We start from the raw sequence: 10729 nt of genomic DNA on the forward strand, positions 1-10729 counted from the left end.
GCTGGGTTCTAGAATAGAGGGAACAATGAATGTTGAAAAAGATGGTGGTAGGAGGTGGAACGGCTGAGAAGGGGAAGAAGAAAATCTGCAGAGGTGGCTGAGGGTGGAGGTAGGTGGTGAAATGGGTTTATAAAAGATCAAAAATGGGAGAGGTTAAAATGAAATGGGTTTTGTGGTGGTAAGGGTGGTTGATTTGGGTAGGGAGGTCGGATTTAATGGTGGCTGCAAAAAGGAGGGAAAGAAGAGGTAAGATGATGGTGATGATGAGGTGGCCGGTCGGTGGAGGTAGAGATGAAGATGAGGCGGTGGAGGTGGTCGTCGGTTCGAGGCGCAGAAATTGCAGTGGTGGTGGTGATCGGTGGTGGTGAAAAAGAAAGTGGCGGTGGTAGTGATGGTGGCTCAAGGTGGGTGGGGATCAAGCTCTGCCACCAACAAGAAATTCATGAGGCAGGATGGCTCAAGATGGGTGTCCGATCTAGATCTCAGATCCACATCTTGTGCTAACCAAGATATGTAATTTCTTTTGATGTACCCACGGAAAACCCTAATACATCATTTTCCCCCTTTTGAGCTCTAAACCCTCTTCTCAAAGACAAGAATATTTTGGAGGAGGGAGGAGGAAAACAGAGCGGTGGAGAGGCGGCGGAGCCGGAGATGAGGCGGACTAGTGGAGGCCGCGGAGCCACGCAATCGGAGATGAGGCGGAGAAAATCCAATTGATAAGCGACGTCTTGGGTGTCGATATTCAGTTTCCATCCATCTTTCTCTTTCTCTCAGATATCCAGATCTAAGGACAGAGAAAGTCTTCCTCCTTTAAGCAGGGCAAGTGTTCGATCTCGGAAAAGTGCAAGGAGCACGGTGAGGAGTGAGGACCAGAGAGAGAGAGAAAGGCGCCCTTGTTATTTCTCCAGAAGGAAAACCAGCAATGAACCAATCAGCCCATCTGATTTTAGTTCCTATACTAATGTTTCTGTCTCGTTCCTCTTCTTATCTGTAGAATCTAGCACTCTAGGAAACGAAACCGATCGACTAGCTTTGCTTGCCTTCAAACATGAAATAACCCAAGACCCTAATGGGGCTTTAAACTCATGGAACAATTCTCTCCATTTCTGCCAATGGCTGGGAGTCACATGCGGTCGTCGCCATCCTCAAAGGGTCATTGCCTTGAAACTTGGCGATCAAGGCTTGGTCGGACCCATGTCCCCTCACATAGCAAATCTCACCTTCCTCCATAAAATCTACCTCGGAAACAATGGATTCTACGGCCAAATCCCCCCAGAAATGAGTTGCCAATTCCGTCTGCGTTATCTCAATCTGAGCCTCAATTCATATGAAGGGGAAATACCAGCCAATCTGACTGCCCATTGCCCAAAGCTCGTAGGCATGGATTTAAGTTACAATAATTTTGTTGGGGGGGTTCCCAATAAGTTCTACTTGCTGTCTCAGCTCGCTTATTTAAACCTTATACATAACAATCTCACAGGAAACATCCCATCCTCGCTTGGGAACCTTTCATCTCTCATCCATTTAGATCTAGGACATAATAGTTTGGAAGGAAGCATCCCGCATGAGCTCGGACGACTAACCAGCTTAGAACTCCTTCAACTCAGTGCAAATAATTTGTCTGGTATGATTCCTCAACCAATTTACAATCTCTCGTCTATTTCTATTCTCTCTCTGGCAAATAATAAGTTGCATGGAAGCCTTCCACCCGACCTGGGCCTCTCTCTCCCTAATTTAGCTGGGCTTTTGATGGCTGCTAATCTATTCACGGGACCCATTCCAGTCTCATTATCTAATGCGTCACGACTTTCTTTCCTTGATTTTGGTGGGAATAGCTTTAGTGGATTCCTACCTATGAATTTAGGAAACCTTCAAGATCTCTACTTTCTTAGCTTCGGAGAAAATCAGCTAGGAAGCAGAGGCAAATCCAACGACATGATCTTTCTCACTTCTTTAACTAATTGCTCTAGTCTACAAAAATTATGCCTGGACAGCAATTACTTAAGTGGTGCACTGCCCCACTCTCTAGCTAATCTCTCAACTCAACTGACATACCTGGCATTAGGAAGAAACCAGATATTTGGGAACATCCCATCAGGGATTGAAAATCTGGTAGGTTTAACAGCACTGGGCGTGGAGAGGAATTTTCTCACAGGTACTATTCCTGTTGGACTTGGAAAGCTTAACAAGCTGCAAGCATTGGCGTTGCACACAAATGGATTGTACGGCCAAATTCCATCTTCCCTTGGCAACATAACTCATTTGTTACTACTCGATTTACATAAAAATAAACTACAAGGAAGCATCCCATCGAGTCTAGGAAACTGTGGATATTTAGAAGGAGTAATCCTTCGTCAAAATCGCCTCAGTGGTACCATACCCACACAAATTCTGAAGCTTTCCTCACTATCAAGAGACCTTGACTTATCATATAATTCTTTCACATGTTCCCTTGATTCAGAAGTAGGAAACTTGAAACAACTTGGGAATTTAGACATTTCTTACAATAGTTTATCAAGTGAAATTCCTAGTACGTTAGGAAATTGTCATAGTTTGGAATACTTACACATGGATCATAACCAATTTCAAGGAACCATTCCTTCATCATTGGCCAATTTAAAAGGTATCCGAGAGCTAGATCTTTCACACAATAACTTGTCCGGAAAGATTCCAGAATACTTGGAAAAGTTTCACTTCCTCGAGTATCTAAATCTGTCTTTTAATGATCTTGAGGGTGAAGTACCAAGGGAAGGGATTTTTAGAAATGCAAGTGCCATTAGTTTATGGAAACAACAAGCTTTGTGGGGCTATCCTAGAACTACAGTTGCCAGCATGCCCTGTCCACGTTTATAACAAACGTGGAAAATCTCATTCTCTACGAGTAATAATTTCAATAGTCAGTGTGATTTTATTCCTTATTATGCTATCTTGTTTCTTTGCTCCCTTCTATTGGAAAAGAAAGTTGAGAAAGAATCCTTTTGTTTCGATGCCTTTGGAGGATCTATGTTTAAAGCTTTCTTATGCGGAGCTCCTAAGAGCAACTAATGGGTTCTCATTGGAAAATTTGATTGGTGCTGGAAGTTATGGTTCTGTTTATAAAGGATATTTAGACCACAATGAAACGGCTATTGCAGTGAAGGTACTCAACCTTCAAGAACACGGGGCTACTAAGAGCTTCAACGCCGAATGTGAAGCCTTGAGAAACATTCGGCATCGAAATCTCATTAGGATCTTAACTTCTTGCTCAAGTATTGATTACCAAGGCAACGATTTTAAAGCTTTGGTTTTTGAGTACATGCCTAATGGGAGTTTAGAGATGTGGTTGCATCAAAGTGGCGATGTGCAACATCCGTTGATGAACTTGACCCTTATTCAAAGGCTAAATGTCGCCATTGATGTGGCCTCGGCATTGGATTATCTTCATCACCATGGACAAACACCACTTGTTCATGGTGATTTAAAACCGAGCAATGTTCTTCTTGATGATGACATGAATGCCCATGTGGGGGATTTTGGGTTAGCAAGGTTTATTTTTGAAGACACTGCTAATCACTCTAACAATCAAAGTAGCTCGCTGACAATAAAGGGATCTATTGGAATATTGGATATGTTGCTCCAGGTAAATGACTTTATCATTATTTTTTATTCTTTATTATTATCTTATAAGATTTTAAAATTTTCATTAGCTTGATTACAAGATGAAGTTTTATTTGGCAACATCTCATAGTTTCTTTCTAACAAGATCAAAGCTTTGATTTTTGTATTCATGTTTAAATGGAAAGAGTATGGTATGGGTGGAAAGAGATCTACACATGGAGACGTGTACAGTTATGGAATCTTGTTGCTGGAGATGTTCACAGGAAAAGCTCCTACCAATAACTTGTTTACAGATGGCCTAACTCTCGACCAGTTCGCTAAGACGGCACTGCCAGATCGAGTGATCGAGATTACAGACCCACAATTGATCTCAGAAGAAGTCCAAGTTGTCAACAATAATAACAATGAAAATCATACCATTATGAAAAATAGAATGCATGACTGTGTGGTCTCAATGTTCAGAATCGGTGTCTCTTGTTGTGCAGAATCACCAAGAGATCGAATGCAGATGGGTGATGTTGTCAGAGAATTGCATGTGATCAAAAACTTATATCATGGAATTGGCATCCATCGAGACAGGAAAAATAGGACACCAACTTTACGTGAGGGTTCATCTTATCTTAGCAATAACTAAGGTATTGATTGAAGTTGAATGGTTCAATGACAAGAATCGTTGGAAACATTTTCTCATACCCTCATCATGAGATATGCAACTTTAATGTGACGATGTTTATGTCATGCATTTATGTTGATTTTCACCTCCATTTGTTTGTATTCTCTTGAAAATTCCTGCTGTCTTCTTTGTTTGTTCTTGAAAATAAAGTGATATTGAGGAAATCAAACAATGCTGCTGAAGGGGGTTGAAATATCATTTCCCTTTTGAGAATGTTATAAAGTCCATCACTTGGCCAAGTGGGTCTTTCCTCATTGTATTACTTCAGTGGATTTAGCTTCGTTGACCGTTTAGTTCAATGTTAATTGAGGTTTATTCTGTAAAATAAAATTTTAATATTATCAGTCTTTATTCTTCGTACCGAGGGCCTCATTTCAAAAAAGTACGCTTAAGTTATGATTGATTTTGGAAAATGTTATCAGCACTACTGTATTTTTATGATCACACTCCTCACTTTATTAAAAGTACAATATGGCCCGCACCATAGGATGGGCCACAGCCTAAATAAGTTGTGCCCCAAAAATCATTTCCATATAGAAGTTGATCCTAACCCTCCGATCTGTAGAGGGACTGATCCTAATCCTCTACAGATCGGAGGGTTAGGATCAACCAATGGAAATAATTTTTGGGGCACAACCTATAGAATAAAATGAGTCACGGTGGTCATAATGTTGACATCTGGTGAAAGTCTCATAAGAAACCCAGATAGAACAATACAAAGAAAAAAACAGTGCTCCTATTTGTTAATGAAATTTTATTTAACTAAACACATAACAAACCAACCCATAAGAAAAGGAAAAAGGAGGTGAAAGAGTCCAATAGAGGGGTTTGTTGTGTTGTTAGGGAAGGAATGGTGAGGAGACAAAAAGGGGTTTGGGTCACATGCTAGCGGGAATCTTCTTGAGTAAGGCAAACGTAGTGGATGGGTCTCATATATGATTGCAAAGATTGGAGTGCCATTTTTGAAGCAAGGGAGTGTGGATATCAACGATTAGTTTGTTTTATCAGAAAAGTAAATGCAGGATAAGATCTTAAACGTACCACGATCACGCCAGGAGCGCGATAAGATCCCATTTTACGCTCAAAAGAAATAAGGCTAAGGGAAATGTTGCTATCAGAAGCTCTTACTGTGAGAAGCGCATGACAAGAAAAGTGACATTCACCGACGGTCATGACCGTCGGTGCATATACCATTGAATGTCGGTGTAACTTGCACCGACGCTTTTAGAGAACGTCACTGATACTACCGTGCCTAAAGGTATTTACCGACGTTTATTGCAAAGCGTCGGTGCTACCATTTATACCGGCGTCTATGAACGTCGTTAAAAATAAAAAACAAAGCGTCGGTGCTACCATTTACTGACGTTTTAAGTAAACCATTGGTGTATGTATTACTACACCGACGGTCAAGACCGTCATTAAAAGATCCACATGGGCCTTTGGATACATGTATTTAGCGACGGTTAATACAACGACGTTTTGGACCATCAGTGAATACCTTATTCAGTGATGTTTTGTGAGCGTCGGTAACTACACCGACGCTAAAGACCATTGGTAAATAGCAAATTTAGCGACATTTTCTGAGCGTCAGTGAATATACCGATGGTTAAGGACCATCGGTGAATATGCTCATTCAGCGACATTTTGTGAATGTTGGTATAAACACCGACGTTAACATGACCGTTGCTGAAAATGTATGGCTGTAGTTTGATTGTGAGAATCACCGACGGTCTTGGCCATCGGTATATATATATATATATATATATATATATATATATATATATATATATATATAGAGGAAAGTGTTTCTACTCGGTCCCCTAGATAAGCTTATCTACTCCTCCCTTTAAAAAAATACAGTGGGCCCACGCTGTTTGGATGATCCAAAGCATTCATTTGATAGGTCTTAACATAGATAGGGTGTGCCCAAAAAATCAGCACCAAAGGGTCATCCTAGCCCTTCGTTTTGTAGTGCCTTGTGGTGCCCAGAATGGACACATATAAACGTCCACGTTTATATGCGTCCATTTTGGACACGGTGTGCCCAACAAAACGAAGGGCTAGGATGACCCTTTGGTGCTGATTTTTTGGGCACACCCTATCTATGTTAAGACCTATCAAATGAATGCTTTGGATCATCCAAACAGCGTGGGCCCACTGTATTTTTTTAAAGGGAGGAGTAGATAAGCTTATCTAGGGGACCGAGTAGAAACACTTTCCTCATATATATATATATATATATATATAGAGAGAGAGAGAGAGAGAGGAAAAGGATTAGACGGTCGAGCGTATAAAAATTTGGTGCGGTAGAGTTTAAAAAATGGGTGCGGTATAAAAGGATTTCAAACAGAAGCTGTTTTTGAAAGAAAAAAAACCAAAACCCTTCGTCGAAACAGAAGGTGTCTTGAAAAAAAAAACCCAAAACCGAAAACCCACGAAGGGTTTTTTTCTTGCCGCCTCCTTCTCCAGGCCGCCGCCGCCTCCTTCTCCGGGTGCCACCTCCTTCTACGAAGGACGCCACCTTCGTACACCTCACAGGTATGGGTTTTTGATTTGTTTTTTTTTTTTGAAGAAGAAAAACCCAAACGGAAGGTGTTTTGAAAAAAAAAACCCAAAAGCCAAAACCCACGAAGGGTTTTTTCTTGCCGGCTCCTTCTCCGGGCGCCACCTTCGTACACCTCACAGGTGTGGGTTTTTGATTTTATTTTTTTTGAAGAAGAAAAACCCAAACCCAAAACCCGTACGAAGCTCTCTCTCCCTCTCTCGACAGAAGCTCCGGCGGGCTCTCTCCCTCTCTCCGACGATCGCCGAAGCTCTCTCTCCCAAACCCAAGCCCAAAAAACCCAAAAAGCTCTTTAGTTCTATTCTAGGGTTTTTTTTTTTTCTAAGGTTTTTTTTTTCTGTTTCTTTGTGGATGTAGGTCTGTAATTTTTTTAGGATATTGAAAACCTGTTTCATTTGTTTCTTTTGTGATCTAAGGTTTCGTTTTTGTGTTTTTTTTTAGGTTTCTTTTGCAAAGCTCACGCCTTCTACTCGTTGTCTTCTCCACAGAAGTACGTTTGTTCTTCTTCTTACTCATTTTCTTTCTCTTTTCCTTCAATGGTTTTTCAAAGATTCTTGTATGGATTTATGGATTTAGGGTTCTTCCAACTGATTTCTTAAATCATGTTAGTGTTTTGAGGGTTTCTTAAATCTAAGGTTTCAAGTTGCTTTCTTTGATGTATCTTTGATTAATTTTCATGTTGTTTGACGGATATATTTATCAAATTTCCATGTTTTTAGATAGCTAAAATGTATCCAACTTCTTCGCAACCAAGTGGGGTACCTATTGAGCGAAGTGATGGTAGACCCTGTGGTTTGGTTGACGATGCTTTGTCGCAAGCATACGGCCTAGCTATTGAAGAAGTTGATGCTCATGGTTTACTTATGGTTGATGATGATGTAAATCTGGATGAAGATCATCTTGAATGGGCAGAGACAAATGTGAATGACATAGATGAGGTTGGCAGTGGTACATTTAGTACACCCAAAAAGGTTGATGGTGAGAAGGGTGTTGTGAATACGCCTTTTGTGGGACAGGCATTTGATAGATGGGAATCTGCGTATCATTTTTACAATGCTTATGGACTGGCCACTGGCTTTGGGATACGGAAGTCCAGTACATCCTCTTCGATGAAGACAAATGAGGTCATATCGAGGGCGTTTGTATGTGACAGAGAGGGGCTGAAAAGGGAAAGGGATAAGGGCAAGATAGAGAATGGCAAGGAAATGAGGGAGCATCGCATTGTGCGACTAAATTGTAAAGCTAGGATGATCATCAAACATAGAGATGAGAAGTGCGCATGCGAGGCTGTTCTCTAATGCAAAAGTCAGCTGTGAATTGGCTTTCCATGAAATTGTCTAGCAAATCTCTTTTGCAATAGGTTACTAGTTAAGTTTTTCTGTGCATTTATAGTACTCCTCAAAGGGTGCTCTGTTATGTTGAGCGAAACCTTTGGGTAACATTAGTGCCGTTAGAAATAGTCCACCAACCCTCGCTAATGCTATTTTGGTCATTCATTATTCTATTTATATAGAGCATCTTGTATTATGTGTGAAGAACCTTTCGATAGCCTTAGTGTTGCTTGAAATAGTCGACCAGCCCTCACTTTTAGGTCATTCAATATTTTATGTATGTAGGCCATCTTGTATTATAGCCGACCCCAACTAGTTTGGGACAAAGGCTTAGTTGAGTTGAGTTAAGAACATCTTGTATTATGTGTGAAGTGAATTGAAAAGCAGTTCTTACTCATTCAATATGAATTCTGTCTTCTTACAAAAAAAATTTCATGAATGGGCTGTTGCATGTGAGAGCTGCCGAAGAAGATTTTATAGAATTTTAGTTTAGTTTACACTTCAGTGTAATGCAATATATCATTTTGCTAACAACGGATGAAATTTGAAAGACTTCTTATAAATTTATTTTTTATGCACCAGGTACCTGAATTACTTAACAAAGAGGTACATGAAGAATCTGAACAAGAAATACATGATGAAGCTCAGAAAGAAGATTACTCCATTCTTCTTCATTTAAGTTCTATAGTTCATGTTATAGTTCTATAGTACATGATGAGGTTTTATCTAGGGATTGTGTTTTGTATAAGTTCTATAGTTCATGTTACAGTCCATTGTGTTTTGAAGTTCAGAAGTTTGTATTCTTGAAGAAGCAGGTTCTGTCTGAGAATACCCCCTGTTAAATGAATGTTTGTTTTCAGGTTCTGTTAAATGGAGGGTTCTGTTAAATTCTTGTCTGCGATTCTCATATGGAAATTCATCATTTTTAATCTATAGGTTTAAGACTGATGCATTTGTGTACCCACATGATCTTATGAACATGAACAAGCATGTGCAAACTCGTCTGCATTTAAACAGGTGCTTGAAAGGTTCAACATGAAGGATGCTAAACCAATTACTACACCTCTTGGTTTAAAGATTTTTGTATTTTCTCTTACCAGACATCTCATCTTTGGAGGTGATTTAACTAATGTAATATCTTGGGCAAAAGAGGAAAGCAACATATAGTGATTCCCATTGTTGAATCAGTAAGACCCAGGACAGCATGGAACGTTTGGGGCTCTGATCTGCAAGGGCCCCCCTACCCCCCCCCCTACATAGGAACCTCTGTAATTATCTCCAAAGGTTTGAAAATGGAAGGCCCTACATAGGAACCCCTATAGATCGGAGGATTAAGATCATATCATGGAGATAACTTTTTGACATGGCCTATTTAAATAAGGCCCAACAAATGAATGGTTAGGATCATTTAATAATGTGGGCCCACTGTATATATTTCTGCTACTACTTGCATGTAGGTGCCGGATAGCTAGACTATAAAAAAACCTACCCTATTTACATCTTCTCTCATTTATTCCCAAAATGTCACCTGTTAAAGAAAAAAAAAAACTTACCCTATTTACATCATTTTTCCCTCACAATGCCCCACATGTTAGATTTATGAATTTGCGGTCCAAAACACCAAAACTTGTTAGAATGCAAATATGTTAAAGTTGTTTTCAATTGGAAAATTCAAGTAACCAAACCAATTACAGTAAACCAAAAACTGCTGCTTCAATAATCATTGCAAATGCACTAGTTAGGATATGAGAACATGACCATATGATAAATAAGATCTTATAAAACCATCTTATAAAACCTCTTATAAAACCATCTACATAATAGGGTTCAATATGTCTACAATACTCACAATATACAAGTCTCTTTAAATTTCTTTAATTTCCAACAACCACATCATTTACTGAAGAAGAAAACTAAGAACAAAACACCTATGACTCCTAAAACTTTAAGAATGCTAATCTCATTCTTTAGCATGGTGTTTTCCTTCTCCAATGCTATGATGCGATCTTGAAACATCCTATTATCCTTCTCCAATGCTATGATGCGATCTTGAAACATCCTATTATCCTTCTCCAAATCCCTCATGCGGACTTCAAACATCATATTCTCCTTCTCCAATGCTATGATGCGGTCTTGAAACATCCTATTATCCTTCTCCAACGCTATGATGCGGTCTACAAACATTATATTCTCCTCCCTCCCCAGTATGGTCCTGTCTAAATCACCCGAAAGGAAATACCCGCACTTGTCTCCCTGCACACTACAACAAAAAAGGTTTGTAGCAGTGGTCATGACCGCTGCTAAAAGTGGCCAAAACCGCTGCTATTACTTTTAGCAGCGGTTACACAACCGCTACTAATTATCTCATCGCTGTATTTTTTAGCATCAGTTATAACCGCTGCTAAAAAGACCGCTGTTGGATGTTACTATATAGCAGCGGTCATGACCGCTGCTACATTTGGTTTGTAGACATCGAAGTTCATCAATATAGCAGCAGCACTGTATCTTTTAGCAGCGGTTAGGACTGCTACTAAAAGTGATATTTAAAAAAAAAAATTATAA

General features: G+C 39.8%; 1 pseudogene; it reads left to right on the forward strand.

Moving 5' to 3' along the window:
• The first annotated feature begins 291 nt into the window (after nt 1-291).
• Nucleotides 292-4304, forward strand: LOC143870063 (receptor kinase-like protein Xa21 pseudogene; annotated as a pseudogene).
• The last annotated feature ends 6425 nt before the right edge of the window (nt 4305-10729 follow it).

This window comes from Tasmannia lanceolata, unplaced genomic scaffold, assembly GCF_043159265.1.
Source record: "Tasmannia lanceolata isolate RefF3 unplaced genomic scaffold, GAP_Taslan_0.1 ptg000003l, whole genome shotgun sequence".
Lineage (NCBI taxonomy): Eukaryota > Viridiplantae > Streptophyta > Magnoliopsida > Canellales > Winteraceae > Tasmannia > Tasmannia lanceolata.